Source organism: Catharus ustulatus, chromosome 1 (assembly GCF_009819885.2).
Source record: "Catharus ustulatus isolate bCatUst1 chromosome 1, bCatUst1.pri.v2, whole genome shotgun sequence".
Lineage (NCBI taxonomy): Eukaryota > Metazoa > Chordata > Aves > Passeriformes > Turdidae > Catharus > Catharus ustulatus.
This window is the reverse complement of record NC_046221.1, coordinates 33094124-33119685: the sequence shown is the minus strand read 5'-3', so window position 1 is coordinate 33119685 and position 25562 is coordinate 33094124. Positions and strand designations below refer to the sequence as shown.

The window sequence follows — 25562 nt, the reverse complement described above, 5'->3', positions numbered from 1 at the left end:
GAATCCAAGGGCTGAAGATGCCCATGCTGGAGCCCCTTCACCTCCACTCAAAACGATTTACCCCTTTACTCCAGAGCAGGGTTAGTCTGATTCTTCAGGTGAGTGCCCCCAGTTGTTAATTCGGGGTTTTGCATTCCTAGCAAAATTTAAAGTGCATTTTTTCTCTTTGCACATCTGAATCACAGCACCTGGTTAAGTTTCCTCTGCAAACAACTTAGTCCATGACCACCAAATCACCTTGCAAACACCACCAAAATGCAAAGATGAACATGGGGTTGTGAGGCTGCTCTGCACTATGAGCAGAGCTTGAAAAAAAGATGTGCAGGAAGACAAAATGATACTGGGTTTATGGTAGATACAAGGAGCAGGTTTTGTCAGGCTGAGCATAAAGCCGGTCTGGAATCACCAATCCCTTTTCTGTTAGACTGACAGTCACATCTTCCAGCTAGCCAGGCTGCCACTGACCTTGTAAAGGCATATTTATTGAGTGTGGAGTGTATCTGTTAAGGTATATGGGATTTCCAGATGAATATTTGGAAAGAAACCCTGGGAGCAAGTAGAAGCACTGAACTGGCTACTTGTGTGTACTGGTCTGAGCTGCTAAGCAGAAACACAGCAGCCCCTTGTCCATAGGAGGCTGTGAGTCCTTCTTCAACCCGGTGTTGGTGGCCTTGAAAAGTCTTAAGACAACCCCAGTGTTACACTCAGTGATGGAGACCTGCCCTGGGAAGGAAATAATCACAGTCTGCTCTGCCCTTGTCCGGTTTGAAGGCAAAGATGTCACTTTACCACAAAAGCAAAGAGGAAGAGGAAGGAGGAATGACCTCACCCAACTACAGCAGAGAGCACAAAGGGGATGAAGCTCAGCTGCTCTAGGAAATTCCCAGCCTTTCTGAAGGCATCATCAGTATTTCCAATCAACCAAGCAATCGTCTGTCTGATGCTTCCTGCCCATGTTCACCCCCCTCCCACCCTGTCTGGCCCAGTGCAGCTTCCCTTGGCAGTGGGACATCTGGACCTGTGCAATGATCCCAGGCTCTAACCACACTCTTTCATATCCTGGCACTGGCCACCTTTGCTGCCTTTTCCCATATGTGACAGAATTTACACCTGCTGGTGTTCTGCCCCAGTACAGCTCAGAGTCTCTCCTTTGGCAGCAATTTTGGATATAGCATCAAAGAAGAGTTTAGGTTGGTAAAAAACTCCAAGATCATTGGCTCCAAACACTAACTCAGCCAAGTCCACCCACTAACCCATGTCCCTAAGTGCCACATCTACACATCTCTTAAATACCTTCAGTAAATGGGGATTCCATCACTTTCCTTGGGCAGGCTGTTCCAATGCTTGACAACCTTTACCATGAAAGGAAGTTCTCCTGGTATTTAATACAAACCTCCTGTGGCAACACTTGAGATGATTTCTTCTTATGCTGTTGATTGTTTTCTGGGCAAAGAATCCAACCCTCACCACAGCACAACCTCCTTTAGGGTAGAGAGCCTCCCTGAGGTCTCCCTGAGCCACCTTTCCTTCAAACAATCCCAGCTCCACCAGTTGTTCCTCATGACATCTTTGCTCTAGACTCTTCACCATTTTTGTGGTCCTTGTTGGATGTGAAATCCATCTCGTCTATATCATAGCCACGCATTAAAACAAAAAAACAAGAAAGCAAAATAATAATTTTTAAAAATTGCAATGGGTCCTACCTCTTCATCCAGACTGCCTCCATCTTTGTTCTGGGCACGCAGACCCCAGTTTTCCTTCACTGATGAATCATCCTCAAAACTTTTGCCCTTCCGAGGAGTCCCTTTGGTGTGTGTTCAGGTGACTAAGTCTTGGTCAAGAGTCTGTCCCACTGTATTTCATTGGAAGGTGAGCACTGTCTTGGGGAAGGGCTGGTATAAAACAGTTTGTATCACACAGATATTACTGGAGATAAGACAACTCAAAGTATCCAGATGCTCTGTGCATTTTTTTAACTAAGTAATGAATGAAAGCTAGCCTTATAAAGTTCAGCTTTTAAGAAATTCCAATTTCCTTTGGTGTAGGAAAAGAACCCGACTTGTTTTTTGACAAAAGTAATATCAGAATGATGTTTCCTACTTCCAAATTAATTAAAACAATTAATAGGTGAGCTACAGAGGCATGTATGTGCTTTAGTTGTGAATGGTGCATCCCTTTGGATATTTGCTGACTCTTTTACCCCTGATTCCTTGATTGTGTTAACATCCCAGGGTATGTGAATGTTGGCAGACTCTGAGGTGTGTAAATACCCAGAGAAGAGTTCACTTTTAACTGGGGAAAATGAGAGTGAGAACTGAAACTGCCTACAATAGTGAAAAAGGTTTGGGTCCTATGTTTGAACTAATTAACTCAGCTAATTAGAGACTTGTTTGGTCTGTTCTGTTTGTGCATTAGTACTGTGATGGGAATAAGAGCAGAGGCCCTAGGGAGCAGAAAGATTTATCAACCATTTTTTATATTATCTCAACTGGTTTTCCTTTAACATACGGCATGAAAAAAGGTATGACAGCAAAAGTATGATGAAGAAATATTGTCTGTATTGCAAGACTCAGCAGTCATTTGCAAATGCAGTTACTAAATCTTTGATTGCACAGAGTTTGGCTCCAGTAAACACTAAGATAAATTCAGGTACTGCTTCCAAGGTATTCTTTATACTGTGAGATCAACTAACATGTCTTGCAAGGTTACAGCTATTTTTTTCCCCACTCTTCCTTCATCCCTTCCTTACTGCAGAGGAAAATTCTTTTTGAAGTCTTTGGACACGGTGCTTCAAAGGAAAATTATAACCTTAAACAAAGAGTTCCCACAACTTGAATATCCCTATGTCTTCTCAAGGTGATGAATTCTAATTCTTTCACCATGAAGAAGATGAAAAAAACAGCTGTCAGTCTCATCAGCTTTTTTAGAGGAGTGATGAGATAAATTGCAGAGTTAAGCAGCTAAAGGTTGGAGTAAAAATATATTTACTACCTTTTTGAAATCAATGCATTACCGAAACATTCAGCAATAGGCAGCTTTGAACAGAGCAGTTTGTTGACAGATTTCTTAAACTACCAAACCAGAATTCGTATGGGAATATGCATGTGTCAAATAGGTATCTCTAACAGAAAGAAATTGGTAAAGTTTGTTCTCAAACATCACAACAAAAAAAACCCTGTATTTTCCCAAACACTGATCTGGACACTCTGAGTGGTTAGGTCGAGCATCAGCTGGGACTTCATCTTCTTCTAAGAGGTGATGAAGTTAATAGTATTGCAGTGTGCTCATTCTTCGGCCAAGTACTTACAAAAATATTTGGAGCATAAGAATCCTTTTCTAAGCTCAACCTGTTTCTATCAAGAAGGGCTTCTGTGACTGCTATTTCAGTCTTTTGATTTTCATTCCAGCTTTGCCATTTAGATTGTGTCAAAAGATGAAAATATTTATGATTTTTTTTCTCCTCACCACTTATACCTCTCCTACACCCCATGCAACTGTTATGTAAGAATAGTTATATTGGACATCAGAAAGCTTGTATTTTGCTTCCAATTTCATTTAATTTTAGGCTTAATGATGTTGAAAATTCACAGAACCTCTAGAGATCTCTTGGACTCCAGTCTCTATGCTTACAATTTGCATGAAGGTAAAATCACATGGGAAATACTCAGGAAAATGAGGTATTTTCTTTGCCATAGAAAATACCTTCCTCTGACAGCTGCAGAATCCTTGATTAGTCTTTGTGTTTTACATCCCTTTTCAGGCATGTTATCTGTGCCTGGGTGGTATCTTTGTAGCAGGCTCCAGTGAGTAATTTATTTCCTACTGACTGAAAGAGGAAGGATTATATCAAGGCACTGATTGCTGAACTGTCCTGATTGCTTCGTTCCTGGCACTTTGGAGAGAGCTGGGAGAGGAAGCCTGGGGACTGCTAGCCTCAGGATTGAGATTGTCTAAACAGGGGGAGAGAATTTTTTTTTTTTTGCAACACATTAGGATATGGACTGTTCCCCTGGCAACAAACTGCTGCTGAAGTCGAGTTTGCATCGTCTGAAGGGTTTGTGTCCTTGAGACCAGGAGTCCAGAACTTGCCCCCAGCTCTGAACTCAGACCAAGTGGTGCTAAGGAAAGGTTTGGGGGGTCATGCAAAGCAGAAACATCCCTCACAAGTTCTGCTCTTGGGCCAACCATACCCATACCTATATTTTTTACCAGCTATGGGCATGTTATTCTAACTCAGGAGAGCACAGTGGAAGGTCCAGGTTTGAATCACACCCCTCAGTGCTCAGCACTACTGAGTCTCTGGAGCTGCCAGGCACCTCTGTAGCCTTGGTGTGCCCATTACCAGGGAAAGGCTGAAGATGTGTGGGAGGCATGGCTGGAACCCTGCTCTGGTGGGCTGAGGGGATGGTTTTGTGAGGTCTGAGGACAGTGCAACACGAATTCTGAGCAATGAAGGATCAGAGCTCCTCTGTTTACTGCCATTGTGCGTCAGTGCTTGGGGCTTTTCTGCCATCTGCTGAATGTGGGAATCTCTATTGCACCAGCTCTGTGCTCACATGCTGGTGACGCAAAATCTGCTTACTCATGTAGGGCTGAGTTTCTCCTCAGTGTCTGGAAGAAAGGAAGCAGTCATACAGCAATTTTGTCCTACACCTCTTTGTAAATTAATGATACCATGTTGCAGACCCCTCTCCCACCACCCCACAAGGGACTGCTCTGCAATATATCTAGTGCAGGCTTTTTCGGAAGTAGCATTTTGATTAGAGACAACCTCAATGGATGAATTCGTTTAAAAATTAAAGTGGAGGATATAGGTGTAATAATTTCTACCTTTTCTTTGATGTGAAGATATTTACATGTACATCTCATCCAACTAGAACTGACCTGGGGTCATTCAGATGAGGGTTACTAATGTAGTGCTGTCTCTTTTAAGTCTACCAATACCTGTACTGACACAGCCATGGCTCAGCATCAGAGTTCCCTCTCTAAACATGCCTGTTTTCAGGGATTTATGTAACTGCTACTCGAATTTCCTCCTGACTGGTTGACACTTGTCAGATCTATTGAAACCCTCCCAACAAATCGGGGGGAAAGAAGCATTTCCTCTTGCCTAGTATGAAATTATTTTAAAATAATTAATAGAAAAAAGAAGAGAAAAACTGAAAACAATACAAGTTGAAGAGGCAATAAGTAGCCTTAGAGGAGGCTTCTTGGGTGGCTCCCAAGATCCCTTCCAGCTTCAGTGGTTCTGTGATTGTGTGAGCTGTGAGCCTTGGCAGTGTGATGACTATGTGTTCTTGAAAACTTGTTTTAGAAACACAGCATAGGGGATAACAATCCCTGCTCAAGATTGACAGTAAGTCACATGCCTGAGGTGAGACAGAATTTTTATCTGAAACCTCCACCTCATGGTGGAAGGAGATGGTTTTTAAGTGCTGTACATCTGTCAAAGAAATCACATCACATTGTTTATTGCATGTAATGCACAGGTATATTGCAGTAAGCCTCTACAAAACACATTCACAGATTATACTCTTCATAGAGTTCCTTAAGGCATTACCTGAACCTCCAGCAGAGTCTGCAGGATGCCACAGGGGTGGCCAGAAAATTTTCTCTGTGGGTAAAGTTCTCCTTTTTCAGAGCCAGGATTCAATTTTGCCAGGATTCAGTTTGTCAGAAGCTGCAGTAAGCACTAAGTGCCATGGTGACTCTTTGTTCCGAAGTGGGAGATGGCAAAAGCCATGCATACAGAGTGAGGAGGGTGTTGTGCACACCAGTACATGGCAGCATGTGCCAAGTGGAGACACCAAAGTAGTGTTTTGGCTCTGGACCTTCAGCTTGGAGCTACCTCATCTCCCTCTCCAACACCTTCCCCCCAGAATGATGCTTGACTGTCCACTAGGAATGAGTTGTGTGGAGGAGGAGCCTGTGTTTCTCTGTGCCCATCTTCTCACTGCCAGGTATCCTACTGGCTTCTTGGCTTCAGTGTCTTTGGAAAGGTGGGATGTTTCTGGTGGTGGTGGCGGCCACTTGCTGGTGATTGCTGCTGGAACACTCACTCTCCAAGCACCTCTGCAACAAAGACTTCATTTTCATGCATGCTCCTGCCACGTTTGCCTATAATTAAAGCTGAGCAACCAATTAGAGCATCAGCATAAATCTGTGAATGCCAGCACTGCAGTATTCAGTTGCCTATGCATAATGAAGCAATAATTCTGAATGTGTGAACCTTGTCCCATGGTTGACTTGACACAGCATCAGCATTGCCTTCATTCTGCTGGTGTTGCCTTCTAATGTGATCCTGTGCCATGTGAAATTATGCATTTGGGTCTGCAGAGTATAAACACAGGAGCAGACATTTGTAAGACAGTCCAAAGTAAACGATAAAAATTGTCTTTCATTTCTTGGCTTCCTCTTTCACAAGACTTTCCCACCATAACATTTTCTTGTGTGTCCCTTCACTAGGACAGGCAGTGTGCTGGTTTAATATTTCTTTATTCTATTCTGGTTCTTCTGCCACCCACATCAGTATGGTGTCTTAACTATCACATACAGATTTGAGGAGAGAAGATGGAAAAAAGATGAGAAAAACAGCATGCTAATTAACATTCTAGTGATGGGAGAGAAATTGTTCTGTTACCATTTAATTCTTGAAAAGCACTCAGTGTAAAGGTTTTGGGAGGAACTTTCTAAATACTTTGCTTAATAAAGCAGCAATTTTGTGGAAATGAGAATAGACAATGATTGCAGAGACAATGGAATATGATTTCTGGGAAAAAAAAAAAAAAGCCCACTGTGCAAACTGAAGACTGCTAGTGTCAAAGACACAGTGATATTGGTGCAGAATTGATAAGCAACTCTCAAACAACCAAAATACTAGATAATGGCCATCTGCCAGTCACTGGGTGAAAAGTTACCTTATTGCTCTCTTTTGAAGCTGGAACAGAATTAAACATGTTTTACTGAACAAAACTATAGGAAAGGCCATTCCAGATAGCGAGTCCTTACTCTGGTAGATATGGAAGCCAAAAGACATATGGAGGGGTGTTACAAATCTATCTGCCTGTATATATGGTGGTCATTGCTCAGCTGTGCAGTCAGAGTTTGGGGTTAATTAGCATGGGAAGTTGAGAAAGGAGGGATAACTACAGGGAGCAGCTATGGCATGTAGCTTACTAGCCTTATGTGGCAGTTATTTGTTGCTAATTCTCAGACAATCCAGTGGCTGGGCACAAACTAAGTAGAAAAGATCAAATTGCAATTCAGGATGTTTTTAGTGCCATTTCTTACAGTTTTTCTCATGTCTTATTCTAATATTCCAAATAAACATGGGCTGAGAAAAAGATAAAACATCTTTTCTGTCATTGCAAACTTCTAGAATTATCAGTGGTATCTCAAAAGTGTAAATGAACTTTGATCTTACCTCTGTGTTTCAGTACAAGTCTTCACAAAAACATCCAGTCTGGATAAGTGCTATCAATTGCTTCTGAACACAGGGAAACAAACTGAATTAAAACATGATGTAGAATGTACAAAAACAGCCTAGGAGGAAATGTGGGCATACTGCAACGTTACGTTGGAAGTATTTTTATCATAGCTGAACATCTAGCTCTCAAACCACCCCCCCAAAAAAGCCTAAAAAAACCCCCCACCAACCCAAAAAACTCAAAACTCAGAAACAACAACAATTTACAAAAACCCCCAACAACAAAAAACTTCACACTCCCAACTTTTAGCGCATATTTTCCTTAAATTTGTCTTAAAAAAGCTGTTTAGATTCAATTACTTCTGGTTCAGACAAAAGGAACTGGCAAAACCAGCATATATAAAAGAATGTAGGGTACTACCTTTTCAGGTTTAATAAACTCACTGGCAGTTTCAATGATGAAAAATTATTCTAAGCACAAATTACAGCCCATATCTGATGCCAGGTAAAAATAGAACTACAATGATACTAAAACATACTCCTTGGTCAAAGGATAAGGAAATGAGGGCTTTTCCCTGCTCTACCCATCAGTCTATAAGTGAAGTTTATACCTAAACAATGCAAGGAAGGGTGCATTAGAGGTAACATGGGTAACTCAAAAACATGTAGGGGAGGATTCCACACTGGAAGTGTATGTTACAGCAGGATGTGACTGAACAGAGCCAGACTTGCCTGCACAGAGACAAAAACAAGTATTTGGATGATGATAGTGCAGCTTTTGTATTATTGAACATACCTACCATTTAGAAAAAAAAATACCTCTTCCATGTTGGAGGAATCTGTTCTTCCTAGGGAATTCAGCTGTCTACTTCAGTGTCTTCCTCGAATTTTGTTAGGGCAGGTTTTTCTGTTACTATCTTTTGCAGCAAGCATGGGACTTTGTGTTGAGAAGGGGGTAGATTCATCCTTTGAAGACCCCTTTTTTGTTGCTTTTGGGCTTGTGGGGGTTTCTTTGAAGGCTGGTGCTAATACATCTGTGAGTATGCACCCTTGTAGGCTGCATTGATCTGAGTCACTCTTGCCTGAGCCCTATGAATGTCAGTAACTTCAGAATGAAGAAATTATTTCAACCCTCAGATACCTTCAAAAAAGTGAAGGAACTGCAGAGATGTCTCCTAGGTTGTAGAGGATATTGTGCAATAGGGAGTATTTGGGTAAACCCGGTAGTATTCATACATCCTCTGCCTCATGATTAGTGGGGGGAACTTTTGTGCAGGCAACAAAGTGACTGAAGAGAAGCAAGAGAGCTGAGTAAGAAAAGAATATGCCTGACATCAGAGAATCCAATTTTCCATAGATGGGCACATTAGTGCATGCCCATCTCATGTCAATCCAGGAGATGAGTACATTGGACAGCAAAGGGACCACCAGGAGGTATTCATCTGAGTAAAACATACCTTCCCACGGGGAATTTCATATGCTGCCTGTGGGAGAGTACTGTCATGCAGCTGTGTCCCTGGGCAATCCAGAAATGTTGATCTTGGCCACCCTTGCTGGCTTATTTCCCACCTTGGCTTGAGGTTTGGATTGCTTAACTATCCCCATGCTACCACATGCCTGCTGCAGGATGGGGGACATTGCAGGTCAGGAAACACGGTGTGTGGGCATGTAGGGATTATGTATAGGAGCACTATGGGTCTCAAAACCAACATGTTTTCTACCCTTACAGGACTGTAGCCACCCTCAGATCTAGTGGTCCGTGACGAGACAGCAAAAAGGCACCAAAATCAGTTCTCTTTCCCTTTTACTGTTCATCCACCCTATATGCAGCCCAAATACCAGGTGCAGCAGGAAGCACTGTGCCTTAGCTACAGAATTATTTCCTTCTGTCATTAAAAGAAATTCTAATGCACAGCAAGCTCCATTGAAGTGCAAGTGAAGGGCCCATTTCATAAAAGATTTAGGCACTGTCTCGGTGTATACTTTTGATTTGTACAGCAGGGAGCTTGTACTTGGGAAGAAAAAGGGGAGGGGGGAGGAATTTGCTTTAAATTACAGCTTTTTTCCCTATTCATTTTGCATTCAAAAGCCCAAATATATTTTCTCTTTCTCTTCCCTTGATTTATGACCTTATAAAAATGAGATAGAATCAACCCAGAAAGAAACAAAGGTTAGGTCTTCCCAGAGCCTGAAGCCTTTGTGTAAGTCCCTGAAGAACAGCTGTGCAAATTACATTTGCTACTATCAGATAAAGTGGAGACAGAGAGCAGTTTTTCTAACAGGGTCTGGACAAGATTCCATTTTATTTTGTCGTTTTGAATGCAGGTTTGATTTTGTTTGCTGGTAATCACAGCCTTTAATGGTACCTTGCCAAAAATGGCTATTGCAGGGGAGCTCGCATCAATGTGATATCAGCACAGGCAGAAAGAGAAACATCCTGTTTATGTGAATGTCCCTAACAAAAGAAGTCAAGATCTAAACAGATAGAAGAGAATGCCAGTAACCATGAAACAAACTACATGCCAGATGTTAGTCATGCTGCTTAGAGCACTAGGAGAAGTTGATCAGCTATTATGTTGATGAGTGCAGCTTCTGAACATGTGGAGAAGGGAAGTGATAGTTGTCATTTGCATGATTAAAGTCTTATGTAGTACTTCTACATTAAATCATAAATAATTTAATTTTACCTGAGTGTATTAATTAAAAGGTTACATTTCAAGGCATTCACTTTCCTTTCTTTACGAGTTTTTATAAAGCACTGAAAAGTAGAAATTAATTTTATTTTACAGACTAAGAAAGCCACAGAATCGCAAATCAAATTAGGTTGATAAGGACTGCTGGTCCTAGGCCCTGCTCAAAACACGGCCAGATTCAAAGTCACAAGTTGCTCAGAGCCTTTAGTTAAATTTGAGTATCTCTATGGAAACTAGATTTTTTTTCACTGCTTAACTGTGTTCACAGTGGAACTGTTTTTCATCCATCCAACCAAGCAGAAATTCCCTTGCTGAAACTTGTGTCTGTTGCTTCTCATCCTTTCACTGTGCACCTCTGCAAGGACCCATCTTTGCTGGAGTCCTCCAAAGCCCTGCTTAGGTTGCTGTGAGGTTTGCTGTGAACCCATCTCTCTTCCAGGCTGGACAGACTCAGCTCTCACAGCCTCATGTACCTGGCAGGGGCTCATCTTTGCAGCCCTCTGCTGAGCTCACAGCACTTTTTGGATCTCACTTCCCTTCTGGAAGATGTAAAACTGGACACAATGGCTTCACTAGCACCATGGAGAAAGCTGTGGCCTTTCACATGCTGAGTCTATTGGTTTGACCTGGTGTTTACTGAGGGTGCACTCCATCCCTCTGTCCAGGTGGCTGAGGAAGATGTTTAACAGTGCCAGCACTGGTATTATTCACAACAGCTGCTAATTGTAGACTGCTATGTTGTCTTTTGAAACCAATGGTCCATCTTCTCATCCATCTAGTATTGGGAGTTTCTGAACCATGGTTAAATTCTGCTACTGCTTCTCTCTTCTGTGCTATAGGTAACTTGGAGCAGAATATTCAGGACTTTCAGAATGAAACAAGTAGTCTAAATAAAACCAGAATCTGATTATTCAGGCTACTCTCCATGTTGAGATTTTTTTGAGAAAGTAGCTGTGTTTCTCACAGATTAATAGGGATTTCTTTTCCTTGTTTAAATCTACTTTGGGTTTCCAGAAATCTTTGAGAAAGGAGAGTGTGGGAAAAACTAAGGTTGAAAGTGAAGGAACTGAAGCCAAGACCAGCAAAGAATGGATTTGTACAGGAATAAGACCTGTATATACACAAAAACATTTGTAGCTAGCAGATACCATAAGCACTTCTGCTACTCTGTGTAGTTTCACTGTTTGACTAGGAAAGGAGATATTTCCCCTGCAGCAGTGCATCCTTTTTTCAAACAAAAAAATTTCACAGGAGCCTTTGAATTTTGATAGAACTTGAGCAGGTTGAAAAGAAATACCTGACTGTGATGGTTTATTGATATTAGGTAGATTTTTTTCAGTAGTATCAAATAACCTGCTTCACTTTATTAGCAAGCACTCATTGTTTTGGATCCTCTATTAAAATATATGAGGAACAGTAGCTGCATTATTATATCATGTTACATATCTGCTTGATAATCAGGTTGTGTAGTCAAAATGAAATAATTTCATACTGAACCCTAAATTTACAAAACAGTGTCTCATGGGATCTTGTGAAATGTCGGTTCTCTGTTTCTGGTACCTTTCTTTTCTGAAACTTCTGAGAGTTGTGGTGGACCATGTTCTTCCACGATTCACAATTCATAATGTGGTCACATTTCACTATCTGGACCAGCCCAAGGTGGTGGAAACACCTCATGCCTTAGTGCTCAAGGCAGCATTTGGTGGGCATTTCTTGATCCCTGTTTTGTTCTGTACTGTAATCTGATAGTAATGAGCAGTTCTCCTGGCTCTTTCTTGCTTGGGAATAGTGGGAACTTCCAAACCACACCAAGTTCGCAGTTAAGTCTGTCCTAAGATGTGAAGCAGATTTTAAATATAGAGAGTTATAGGGGCATAAAAAAAAAAAAAAAAAAAAAAAAAAAAGCAAGTAAGGGTAGATAAAACTCAGCACATCCTCAAGGTGCGTAAGTTGTGTGAATATATCTGTGCATTATCATTGTGTTCATTGTATATTTTTCTCAGAAGCATCAGCCTCAAGAGCAAAGGTACAGTGACATTGTAGCATGACATGCTTTTCTAAAAGCCTATCAATGGGGGTTTAGATTTTAACTCTTCTCCCTTTATCTTCTCTTGAATATGAAATGGTTTCTTGTTGGGCTGTTTAAAAGATTCATAAGGAGAGTCTGATTTGTGTTGGTGATTCATTTGTAAAGCTTCAGGTGAGGGGAAACAAAATCCTGCAAAGAATTTCCAACAGAAACGTGTATGTGGAGGAGTTAGGAAACTATTTCCTGTATGGACCAAAGCCTTCTGCATGGCTGAGTGTCAAAACTGCAGCAGTCACACTACACTGACTCCCACGCTGGCACTTTGCTACTGCCTCTATGTGAGTAGGCAAAGACAGAACACTGTGAACTGGGTTTTTGAAAGCCAGGATGTAGAATTCAATCTTTCAGAAAGCAAAACATCGTCAACAAAAGACAGTGATTGTGCTTTAAAGCCACCTGGGAGCAGAGGGAAAACACATGCTCAAGCATTCAGAAAGCTGAGGCAGCCTCACATTGTTCAGCTCCTGATTTTGCCAGTGAGATGTGAAACTGAAACAATTGTGTTGTTGATACAGAGAAAAAGCAAGTTACCTACCTGTGCTGACCTTGAAGGCTGCTCTCCTCCTGAGATAATTCTGTTTAGTCAGTTGTTTCTTCTCCTGGGACTTACGCTGAGGTAAAATTGAGGAATTATGAGGATGGGAGATAAGGGGACACAGCAGCAGCATTGCATTCTGGAGAGCAACCCCTAAAGTTGCCCCAAAGCCATACTCCACTGGATATGCTGGAAAACAGCTATGAAGGAGAACACAAAATGAATTTGATGACTGAGGAAATAGCCACTGAAGTCAGTCTGAATGTGAGGCAAATATTTTGCAATGCTAAGTTTTGTCATGAGACAGTAGACAAGAAATTAAATGTTATTTTCTGGAATTCCTAGATATTTCTTTACACTTTTTTGGAAATAAAAAAGAAACTCTGATAAAAGTGAAACCACTGGAACTCTTTGCCCTGCAGCACAGGTTGGCAGAGAAATAGGGAAGAATGTTGTGATGCTTCCAGATTTTCCAGGAAACTAGCAATGCTCAGGAAATTGGAGAAGCTGGAGTCCCTCACATGGATATGTGCCAGAGACAAAAGCATTGTTTTAACAGCTGAAATTTGTTTCTACAGGCCTCTTTGAGCAGGGCATTAATACATACTTAAACCTATTCCAAGCCAGCAAGGAGCAGAAGCGTGGGCTGAAGTTCCAGTTGTGCTACTGATTGATTGCATGTGCCAGTAGTTTGATTCTCACTGAGTCCACAACAGCTTTGCTCTGCTTCAACTTCTTTGCTGTATCAAAAGTAATTATGTTGAGGTGACCAACCTGAACTGGAACAAGACTTTAGGTTATCTTAAACTAATGAAGGCAAAGATAGATATTTACACTGTCTGATTCTACACAACTCTTTAGGTACCCTGAGCCCTGTGCTAGTATCCATGTCTTTCACTTTGGGCATATAAGGTAGTTGGGCTCTCAGGTTCATGAGTTCTAACTCACATTTTAATTAGATTGACTAAAATGCCTGTTATAAATATCTTTCTACAAAGCAAAGTTTTAACTGTGAGCATAATTAAGTGTTGAAATCAATTTAAAAAAGAATTTCAAATTGTCATCACTTGCAGTCTTTCAGCTGAGCATGAGTCTTCATAAACATACATTTCCCTCACTTATGTAGGATTCTTATAGGGCACATTCTGGCACTGTGCTGCATAAATTGACTCATGTCTGTGATGTGCCTCACTGTGTATTCCTCCTGAGGGAAGAACTGTGCACACCAGGATGGCTTCTTTTGGTAGCAAAATGTGGCGTGTGTGTGAGCCTGCTTTTCCAAGAAGGTGCCTGGCAGTGTTTTACAGTAATTGCAGTTTCCTGTGAACATACATTGCATGCTATAGTCAGTTGATGGATGATCAAAGCATGATTTACTAAAACCAGATTATAATCTACAAGAGACAAGTTTCCTAGCCAGCCAGGGATGACTGCTAGATGACGCTATGCAGTGTCTAGAAAGGTGATACAAATGACTTTCCAAGTAACAACTTGGAACATAAGTCTTGGTTTTCCAACTACTGTTGGTGGTGATTACTTGTAGACACAGAAAAAGAGCTGTGTGATAGTTTCTGATAAAGCTGCAGTTTTCTCTCATTATTTTTTAAGTGTCTTGCTGGAGAAAAAGCTCAGACCATTTCAGATTGTTACCCTGGACTTTTGCCTTTTTATCTCAGGAAAAGGAACTGTGCCTCTGAGACAGCATCAAATGCATTAGGTAGTTCCAGGAGTGTGAGAAAGGATGTTTGCTGTGTAGCCACTGACTAGATGAGATTTTGCTTCCACTGAAATGGTTTCTCATCCAACTCTTGGATCTGAAAATACCCATTCAGCTTCATTTATACAATGCTACACTTAATCCTGGGTTATTGTTTAGGAAGAATGGAGAGGAGTTAACCACAGTCAATATCAGATTGTTACCCGTGCACCCAGGACACTTTGCATGCCAAAGAGAGTCTTTGAAGAGAGCCTTCTTCTGTGGGTTTCATGTCAGCTATCTCTGTCCAGTGGCACCAGCATCCCCTCGAGGGATGGAGGAAAAGTAACTGTTGTGGTCAAGTTCTTGGTTCATGCCCTCTCAGCATGTGAAACTTTGTTCAGGTTGAAGGCAATGGGCACTGGAAGCCTTGATGGAATGCTGACTGTAGTGGTGTCCTTTTATGCTGCTTTGCATTTCTGACACTCCTTTGATCACAAGATCCATCTGTACAGAACTGATTAAATCGTCTGTGAATCATAGGAAGGCTTGGGGTGAGATTTGGCAGTATCAGTGGAGAGATGTGGGCAGGAAGGTTTTATGGGAGTATGGGATAACCTCAGCTTTTATTTTCTGCCACGTGGAACTTTGGTTTCATGCCTCTGGCAGGAGAACTTGTACAGTGGCAGAAAGCAAGGGAGGTATATGCAAATGGTAAGAAGACAGAACCATATGGTAGTCAGTGAGCTGATTGTCAGTGCTGTCAGTGCCAATGCCCCATAAGCCCCTCATGTTTTCCTCTGGGGAAGAAGACATTTGCATTTTAGCAAACCTTGGTAGTTGCTGTCATCTTTGTGGCCAAGCCAGAGACTCTGGACTTATGGCTGGTGTCCTAATGTAACGATGGTTGTGATGTTCATAATCTTGATAGTAGGGCTGGAAAGCAGCACCTGGCTAGCTACTTGACCAGGGATTATCTGTGACAGTTCTAAAGAAAAAGGGAAGAATTTGGCAGTTTTAGTCTGCCAGTCTCACCACAGTGTTGCTGAAAGTAGGCAAACACTGATTTATTTCACTGCCTTCAATGTACCAGTGAGTTCTGTGAATGCTAGAGTCTGTGGCAGAATGCAAACATGTGGTTTTACTCTCTGTTCCTTTACTGCTCCTCTCTTCTGTTGTGCCTACTAATGGGAAAACACAGTGAGGCTGAATGGTGGTATCCTCAGACTAAGCGCTGTGGATTCATCTGTAGCAACACAACCTCCAGAGAACAGGTTGAACAACAAATCCCTGTTTTCATTTGCCTTACTTTGCAGTTACTGTTCTCTCTATACCTTGGGTAGGACAAAGCTTTCAGAATGGAATCTGTCTTAGAGATCCTAACAAAAATTTTTAAATTAATTTATAGTTTACTTGTGATGTAACCCTGATAAAGATAAACCCTGTTTATTTAATTAAGGCATGTAGTTGATATCCAAGACAATGAATATGTAGGGCATGTATGTTAGATATTTACCTGAAAGCTTTGTCATCTTTGGATGAAGGATAATGTAAATATTCTCTCATGATTTAGTTATATTTTTTGCCCATTTTACAGAAATGTGAGTGAAAAACAAGTGCTAGGTGTCTGCAGTGCAGTTGCCTAGATTTGAGCTGCTTGCCTTAATTCACTTTATAGTCAGTGGAGTTAAAAACGTCATTTTTAAGACATGCGTTATTCAAAACACAGTGGCTGAATTCAAACCTACAAAGTCTTCTTTCTCTCCATTGACATGAAAGGGGGCCTAGTTTGGTGGTTCTTGTGTAGATAAGCTACAGATGGCTAGAACCCAAAGGTGAAGAATCAGAGTGAGGAACTGATTCCATTGCATTATTCTCCATTTTGAAATGCATTTATTTGTTTGTTAATGAGATCCAATGTGCTTCAAAGTTCTAAAACAGAGTAAGTTGTCAGCCATTCCTCAAGTTGGCTCCGCTTTGTTAGTGGGGCCCAGAGACAAACTGTCTGGTTTTACATGACCCAATTAGTTTTAATAACTTCCCATTCAGACAGCATTCTCACTTGCCAAAATAGAATTTTTCATGAATTACTAAATTAATAATCAGTTCTTACTGACTGTCAGCTTCAGTGAAAGCTGATAGGAAGATGTTCTTGGCTTGTAATACAAGCCTAATACAAGCTTGTTCACTAAGTTTCATCCTATTTTTATCAACCTTCTCCTATTTTCCCAGGTGCCTTTTATTAGCTTGCTGAAAATCTGTGGGAAGTGAGACACTTTAACCTTTGGAAGATTCACAACAGGTATTTACTCTTTCTTCTTCTAACAAGTCAGAAGAACCAAACAGTATTAGAGGTTTAGTCACCACACACCAGTAAAAGTAGTTTACCAGTCCTTTAGTTTATTATTATCAGAAAGCTACCTAGGTCTTAATTAAACAGCAGATCTGTCTCCCTGAGACAAATACAGTTTGGCAACAATTGGGAAAGAGAAACTCAAATATGAAATTCAGTGTTTTTCTCTGTAGTATCTGTTAGGGTTTTGTTTTAGAATTTTTGCTGAGGACAATGTTTAGAAATTAAGTATCTGGCTGTAAATATCTGAATCTAATAGGGCAGTCATATATAAGGTTGGAGCAATAATGTCCTAATTATTATCCTATAGGTTTGATTGTTAATTGTGATGTGGGATGCTGGACTGGTTTCCAAACTCCATTCTTCAAAAATTGTGCTGTAAATGAATGAAAACACTGAAGAAAAGGGAAGACTTGCTATTGTCTAACCACAACAGTCCAGGCAGGCTGCCATAACAGCATTTTTAAGCTCTAATTCAATAATTAGATCCAACTACAAATGTATTCGTTTAGCCAAGTCCTCTAGCTGGCAAAATGTCTCAAATTTCCTTTGATAAATGCTGTTGTTTGCTTAATACATTGTTAGATAGTTTATGAATTGCTTGTCTGTAAATTGCTATGTTCAATAGCAACTTATTAATTAGATTGATTTGGCTTGGTATTTTGCTAAAAATATATGAATGTATAATTTCATTTCATTACAGTTACAGATATAACACTGTTTACTAATGGTAGTGCATCTAATTTTCAGAAAATACTGTAAATGTCTTGAAGGCCAAGTACAAAAAAGGCATTTTTCCAAGGCTTCAGTGAGAGGGAACGGTTTTTTCTTGTGGGAAAGAAAGCTCCATCTCATGTCTTCTCCATGTACAATACCATGTGCTTACTGTGACTCTCTTCCAGCAGGTTTTACATAGCTGCTGATGCAGCTTGTTGGGAGACTGGACTATAAGAGTCTTGTTTTACAGTTCTGTCTGCTCCAGGTAATCTAAACACATTTCAGACAGATAAATGCATGCAGACCCCAGAGCTAGCACTGCTTGCATGCAGAAGTACATCTCTGTAGCTGAGGTTCCAGTAAAACCCACCTCTCCACAAGCCAACATCCGTAATCTTCCATGGGTGGTCTCAACTGGATCTATGTTCATGTCTTAGGACAAACTGGTTTGCTATTCTAATTTTTTTAACTCTCTGACTCCTGCTGCCTTTCAGAAGTCTCCAGAGGTGACTGTATACAGAGAAGACTAAGGGAGGAGATGGGCAGGACAAAGACAATTTCTCCTTTTCTCCATGCATGTTGGATATCTCAGCACAGGGAGAGCTGTTTTGGCCAGCCACCTCTCCTTCCCCATCCCTGCCCTTGCTGCTACTTCCTTGAATGACAAGATAGCTTTGATCATGTTTTCCCACAGTCCCTTTGAACAGATGTCCCACAGGAACAACTGAATAGTCAGGGATCCCAGGAGTGCTGCTGGAGTGAGATTTGAGGGCTCATCAAGCCATAGCTCTGGACATGGAGTTGAAAATGCTGTGGTGTGGATCCATTCAAATCCATTTACTCTAGGCACATGGTCACTGCCTTCCTGCACTGGCAGATGTGGAAGGCAGTGTCTCTCGCTTCACTTTTGCTTATGCCAGCAGATCTGCTGGAGTGAGCCTTCTCTCCTTTACCACCACCCAAACAGAAAGGACAAAGCCACCTGGATTTGTCCACAGCCTCATTACATCTGCTAGAGCTGGTGTTGCTGTACTTCACTACCTTTAATGCTATTCTTAACAACACCTAAATAAAGAGAAACCTATCTGCTCTCTATGCAAACCTACACCATCTCTTGTACAGTGCAGACTGTCTTCTGAACCCCCAGTCAAACATGATTTTCTTTTCCAGTCATCTGTCTCCCTGTTTCTGTTCAGCAGCTGCAGTCCTCTTATTCAGCAGGAAAAAAACAGACATAGTTAAAATAAAACAAACCCCAGAACAGATACAAACAAATCAGATTAAAGAAAATGTTTTAGAGCATTTCAATACTCACATGATGCTGTGAGAGGGTTTCATGTCTAAAACAGTAATATTATTTCTGGCAATCTATCTCATGCTATTCTTTTGTTGATTTTTCCAACCTCTCAGGGACTTGGAATGAAAATATTTTACTGATGTTACTATCCCTGGGAAAAGCTTGTCAACATAGATCCAGGTTTATGCTCAAATTCAAAATGTTTGGCATGTGGTTTTGTATTTTCCTTCATCAAAGAGATTATGTGGGGCTAAGGTCTGTTCACATGGAGGCAGTGAGAGACACTGACACTGCAATTAAAACAAAAGGCATTTCATATCTGTGTACACATATGTGCAAATATCTCTTTTCATAAATGATAATATAATCATATGAGAAAGTCATTACATTACAGTAGCTCCTTCATACAAAATCTGAGTAGACACTCTAGGGATATATATATATATATAGAGAGAGAGAGATAGGGATATATAAGCTATAGAAACCTCTCTCTCTCATTTTTGCAGTGGCTCTCTGAGCAGGGGATCAATGAAGCCTGATTTTGTATGGATTTGTGTCTTGAGGTTGAGACCTTGTCTGGACTTTGAGGTCTCAGATGAAGTGCTGCACTTTTTACCTCAGTGAAGCATTAACCACAGCTCTTTACTGACTGCCTAGTCTCAGAATACTTTTAAGGACTTAATAGTTTTTGGATTTCAATGCCTCTCAAATGTGCTTGATGAGCATAAGCATTTGAAGACTCACAGAGAGATCTCAGATGCTCAGAGGCAGCACAGGATCTTAAACACAATTTCTACAAAATGAAGCTAAAGCATCCTCACCCATATGGAGAAGAAGCATAAAATAAGAATTAAAACAGAAAACATGAATTTAAATATAAACAGAGAATTTAGCAGCTAAGGAAGAAGAGATACATTTGCAGATTAACCATTAATCACACAGGGGAAATCTTCCATTGCCTGTGAGAATTTAGCACCTAATTGCAATTTGTCCTTTTAAAATTTCCTGCACAATCTCTTCTGTAAATGTATGTAAAGCCTATCACATTGCACATTTAAAAAAAACCCAAAACCACATATATATCTATGTGTCTGGGGGGTAAAGGAACTTGAATTTCAGTTGTAGCTGTCAGAAAAACTCCCCAATTCCATGGGTTAATTTCTGTGTTTTCTGTTTAAATTCTTAATTAAATGCTATTGATTTGTCATTTTGAGATTTCTATGTTTAGTTAAAAACCAACCAAACTGAACAAACTCCGTTGAGGATTTTATTGGCTTTGGAGTTTAATTTGGCCTGTAAGAGAAAGAGCAATAGCTCGATGACAGCACTATTTTGACAGAAAAGGCCAGACAGATGAGCTTTAAGAGTTTTAATTTCTCTGAGGGGTCATAAGGTCCCCGGCTACCAAGTCTGTTAAGAAGACAAATCAAGCTGAAGAGTTGAGTCAGGTTCATTAGCTCTGGCAAATCACAGTTGCCACAGCAAACGCATTCTGCCTCAGGTTTGTTTGAAAGCAAAAGTTTGCTATGGACCAAACAATGTAAATACAATGCTATATTCACATTAGTTTTGCCCTTGTCATCATGGCTCAGTGCTTCTTTAAAAAGGCCAGATCCATTTAAGGTTTCAAACACCCTCCTGCACACCTGTCCTCTCACAGTTCAGGTTCAAACCACAGCAGCAGCAAACCCAGTGGCTCAGGGTGCTCCTGAGCTCTCTTTGGGCACTGAGGAGTCAGTAGCAGGGATCATGTCCCAGTTCCATGGATGATGCATGAGCAGGACACAGGCTGAACAGCCATTTGAAGGTGCTCTGAGAGGGACAGGTGGCTCTTAGTGAGGTGCAGGGAGAAAGGGTCAGATGCTGAACTTGAAGAGGTTTCCAGGCTGTCAAGTGAAAACTGAGGATTAAATTAAGAGAGGCAGCTTCAGATCTTGCAGCTATGAGTCACACAAATCATGAAACTACTTGAAATATTTCACCTACTCATACACCTTCTTTATCTTCAACCTCTTCCCTCTTTTTTGTAGTTATTCTCCTGTTCTGCTTTCTTTCAAGTCACAACCTGCACTGTTTTCCTGCTTCCTCATCCCCTATTCCCATTTTGATATCTTTCTGCTGCTGAGCATTCATGACATTTTGCAGATCTTTCACATTTTGGAAATACTACAAGCAGTACTTCTGAATTTAAGTCACTGAATATTTGATCTATATGATGACACAGTACTAAACTGTTCTTTAAAAAATTACTTGAGAAACTAAAATTTTTTTAAAGTAGGCACTGCCCACATACATGCTGTCAATCTGATAATGAATTTGTGCTATTTATAGCCATAGTAAATTTGTGATATTCAACATCTAGAATGCAACTGAAGTCCCACTCTTTGATCAGGTGGAAAACAGATAAAAAGTCAAAAGTACCAAGCAAGTTATTCAGCCAGGAAGCAGATCTCTAGCAGCTCTGAGGTGTAGACAGGTTGGTTTTGTTCTGAAGCTGAGTGAACCAATGAAGAATTGCCAAATCAGAAAAAGGTGAGAGGTACCCAGACTTTTGCAGTGTTATCTCCAGCTCCCAGCACAGTGGCTGAATGGTCACCTGCACTTGTGGGTGAAATGATGAGGGCACACACACTTCCCTTCTTGGGACTGGGAAATGTGTCCTGAGACTGCTGTGGGGCACTGAAGTGGCAGAATGGAGCAAAGCCTCCCCCAGCCCTTCCCTTTACAGGGTCATGGCACATGTTGTGTTTAAAGTCAGAAACAAAAACCTGCCAGGCCAGGCTTCTCCATGTCAGGACCCTGAGAGCTGGCAGGATCTGGGAGCATGACAGAGGCAGTCTGCAAATCATGTGCATTGGGCCTGGAGTAACATTTGGCAAACTAAAATTTGCAGGATACAACTGTCAGGAGAGCATCCCACAAAAAGGAACCTTCTTTGATGTTCATCTGGATGTTGTACAGGAGGTGGGTAGTACACAGCTCACCTCCTCCTCCTGAATGGGAAAAGAGGTGTTACGAAAAAAACCTATTTGCTTGCTTTTTGAAGAGATGGGGAAAAGAAAGCCAACTCAGTTTCTGAAAGGGTATAAAAGAATCCAGCCCCATCCCTGCTCCAGCAGGGAAGGGGAGATAGTGTTTGGCTGGTTGTGTAGCAGGTGGTGTTGTTTTGGAAAAAAAACTTGCTTTCTTTCAAACACCTCCTGCCAGGTCAGGGAGAGCAAATATTCAAAAAGGACTGCTGCCTGTCAGTGAGATATGGCCCCTGCGCACCAGTACTCTGCAATTCTATTTCTGCACTGCCTATCTTCATGCAGGGAAAACTAAAGTATCAACTGCTCCAACAGAGTCAAGAACTCCTAATACATTAAGTCCACAAGAAGAGTTTATTATGTTTTGTCAGGAAATGTCTGATACCAAGTAATTCTTTTTTTTTTGCCATGATCTACTTAAAAACTGATGTGAAACACATACAGGCATGAAGGAGCTTGCATTGTTTTTACTGCATTTCTTTTGATTGTACTACACCATGAAAAAAAAACAAACACATTCAAAAAGCAGACACTCCCAGGCTCCACATCTGCAAAGTGCAGTAGAGTTGTTTAGGTCTCCAGACTCCATCCTGTATCTATTTAAACATAGATGTTTCTATATTTATATGAAGACTTTTGCAAGAAAGGGAACAAAGCCCAGTCCAGACTCCACTCTGGAAGGTATATTCAAGCTTAAATTTTTTGCTAGAAAGCACCAGATAGATTGTGTCCTTAGTTTTGCTTTATATTGGACCAAATTAAAAGTGTTTAATCCGGAGAACTGTAAATCTCCAATAGTGTTATTGCTGGCGTCTACAAGGGACAGGAAATCCAGTCACCTGGAGGCCAAGTCTGTTGAGAATAAGGACCACAATCCCTCAGACTCCTGCTGTGCCTTCAGTGGCAGTTCACCAAAAGCAAGGTGCTCTTAACACAATGTTTTAGCTGCAGCACACTGTTCTGGGTTTTTAAAATGAAACTGTTTTGCCAAATAACTCCTGACCAGATCTTTCTTGCTCTCTGATCCCCATCCCTTTCCACTGCATTAAAAACCCACATTCATTCATCATGCTAAACTTTCAGTGACTTAACAACAAAATCAACACAAAATTTAATTTTATACAATTCCTACCACAATCCTCCCAAAACCTGGAATGATCCAAACAAGAACTGGAGAGGGCTATCTACTCTGTACTCAATATTCTTGACAGCTGATATTCCATATTATGCTGTCTGGCAGCTGATAATTTTTAAACACACTGCAGGGCATATTTATTTCTCTTTTGACACTGTTTACATGTATACTTATCTTGCTTAGTTAAAAACCAAAAACTTTTGAGCACTGACATAATTTTACCCTTTCTTAACATAATCAAATTACTTCTGGTTATACTCCAGTCTGTCATATTAAGTCCCACTTTATTGAGTTGTCTTACTCTGGGTTGTATTGTAGCAGTGCCTAATGACCCAGACAAAGAACATGGTCCTTTTGTGAAGCCCATAGACTAAGGATGCATTATTCTTTTGGGTGTAGATACACTTCTCTTCATAATTACATCCTGAGCTGTGACAAAGTGGCTGCCAGGCAACACAGCTGTCAAAACTACAGGACAGTTGGAAAGCACAAATCAAATATAATAACAGAAATGCTTGGGACAGTGTTTGGGATTGTCATAATCACCCTTGTCCTTGCAAAAGTGTTGGTGGTGACGTTGTCACTTGGGACTCCCAGATGTCTCTGGCATTTTGAGGTCTGCAGCACAGTTTTTGTCTGAAGGCTGTCACTATCCTGCCTTTTTCTGTCCTTTGTGTCAGCAATAGACATCATGCAATGGTCTGTATCACTCTGCTAAAATGGGTATTTTTTTTACACTTGGCCTTTCAGATGTGGCTAGTGTAATGGACTATAGCAGCAGAAAGGAGGTGGTGCCAGAATGTGGCTGGAGCAAGCCCTGTCCCTTTCAAGAGTACCCAGGTTGCCCTGACTCATGCTTCTCATCAAATCATGCACACAGGATGCAGTTAAGTTGATCTAACTGCTACTGAAAGGAGCAGTTCTGCTTTACTTCACTTCCAGGTTTCTGCCTTCCTCCACTCTGCAGCTGTGTGGTCACAAGGTGGATCAATTGAGCTGTCTGGCTAATGGAAAATCCATTATTTTCTGAGGTGTTATTTTTCCATGAGATCAATCAGCTGAATGGAGTCTGATGGTTACCAGATCCCATGGAAGCGTGGCAAAGGGAGAGACTCATCCATGGGTTGCAGGTGGGATCACTGTTTCACAGCAGCCTGTGGTCAGGCCAGTGATGCTGAAAGGCCAGGCTGCTGCTGCATTCAGGTGACAGATAAGCCAGTGTCACACTGATGCTGGAAGAGGCTGTTCTCTGTCTCAGCACCCTGACACAGGTTGGGCACATCTGCCATCCTTCTCTATAGGTGACCCTGTGATCCCAGAGGAGCTGGTTTAGAGTGCACATCAATGACGAAAAAAACCTTTTTCACTTTTTTTTCTCCCCAAGGTTAGTGTCATGGTTTAGCCAGTTAGTTCGCTGTGGGACTGGAGGAGTAGGAGGGTCAGTCCTGAAACCAGTGGGACCTCTTGGTCAGGACAAGGCAACACCTCTCTCTAGTATGGCTGTGAAATTGGCTTGACTATAATGTCACTTACCTAGACATTTAGGCACTGGTGAATTCATCCTGGATAAGCAGGTCAGCCTTATTTGTAGCTTTGAGGCACAAGACATATGTAGGGAGACCCACATTACAGTTCTGTGATCTAAATGAGAGAATAGTGTCTGGTAGAGAGGAAGCAATTTCTATAGCATGAGTTAGAAAAGGTAGGGACATTGAATAAAGAGACTAATAAAGTCAGCATAACTCATGGAACTGAATTCTAGACAAGTCTCTTACAAACAGTAAGGATTTCTGCCATTGAGTTCTCTTGCAGGGATTACCTGAATGACTGGAAGCAAGTCATTCACCTGGGATGAACTGCTTGGTTTCTCTAGTATCAATGCTGGCTGGCATTGGAGGATTAAACACCTCTTTGAGTCGAAAAACCACTGGGAAGGGAACAGAGGTCTTCACCTCTTGCAGCCTTAAATAATCATTGGACCAGAGAGTAACTCGGGCAAGTGGCAACGCGAGGAGGCTTCCAGCCCAGGCAGGCTCAGTGCTTGGGGAACACACCGGGCTGACTGGGACTTCCTCCAGCCAGGTCTTGACAGCCTCCGGGAGGAAGCCGAGGCCACCCAGCCCCTGGAGGAGCCCGCACTCCTCTCGGCTCGGCTCGGACCCGCCGTCTGTGAGCGCGCTGGCCACTCTCCCACGCGTTCTCGCCGTGGGTGCGGGTCCGTGCGGGGCGCCAGGGCCGGTGGGGACAGCCCGGGCGGCGGTCCGTGAGCGCAAAGGAGTTAACAGGACTTTCTGCCTTTTCCCGCCCGCGCCTCCTCCACCCTCCTCATTACCTGCACTTTACCAGCGCCGGAGCCGCGGCGCGGGGCGGGAGCGGTGCAGGGCCGGCGGGGCTTCCTGCGGCCGCGCCGTGCGGGGGAAGGTGCGCGAGTGCTGCGTGCGGGGGAGCGCCTGCCCGCCCGCCCGCCGTGTGCCCGCCTGCCTGCCGTGTGCCCGCCTGCCTGCCAGCCGTGTGCCTGCCTGTGGGTGGGAGCGCGGCTGGGGCTGGGGCTGGGGCCAGGGGAAGGCGGGCGGGCGAGCGGCTCTGCGCGCC

At 41.9% G+C, this 25562-nt stretch overlaps 1 long non-coding RNA gene across 2 annotated transcripts; it reads right to left on the bottom strand.

Annotated features, from left to right (window-relative positions):
* Positions 1-5517: 5517 nt before the first annotated feature.
* Positions 5518-25367, bottom strand: LOC117001628. Of its 2 annotated transcripts, none has more exons than XR_004419088.1 (5): positions 25303-25367; positions 24504-24611; positions 12744-12943; positions 7424-7542; positions 5518-6330 (listed from the first exon to the last, which is right to left on the bottom strand). It is a non-coding gene; the product is annotated as an uncharacterized LOC117001628 (long non-coding RNA). The 2 variants fall into 2 exon arrangements; XR_004419098.1 differs by having other exon boundaries at positions 7424-7486.
* Between the last annotated feature and the right edge of the window lie 195 nt (positions 25368-25562).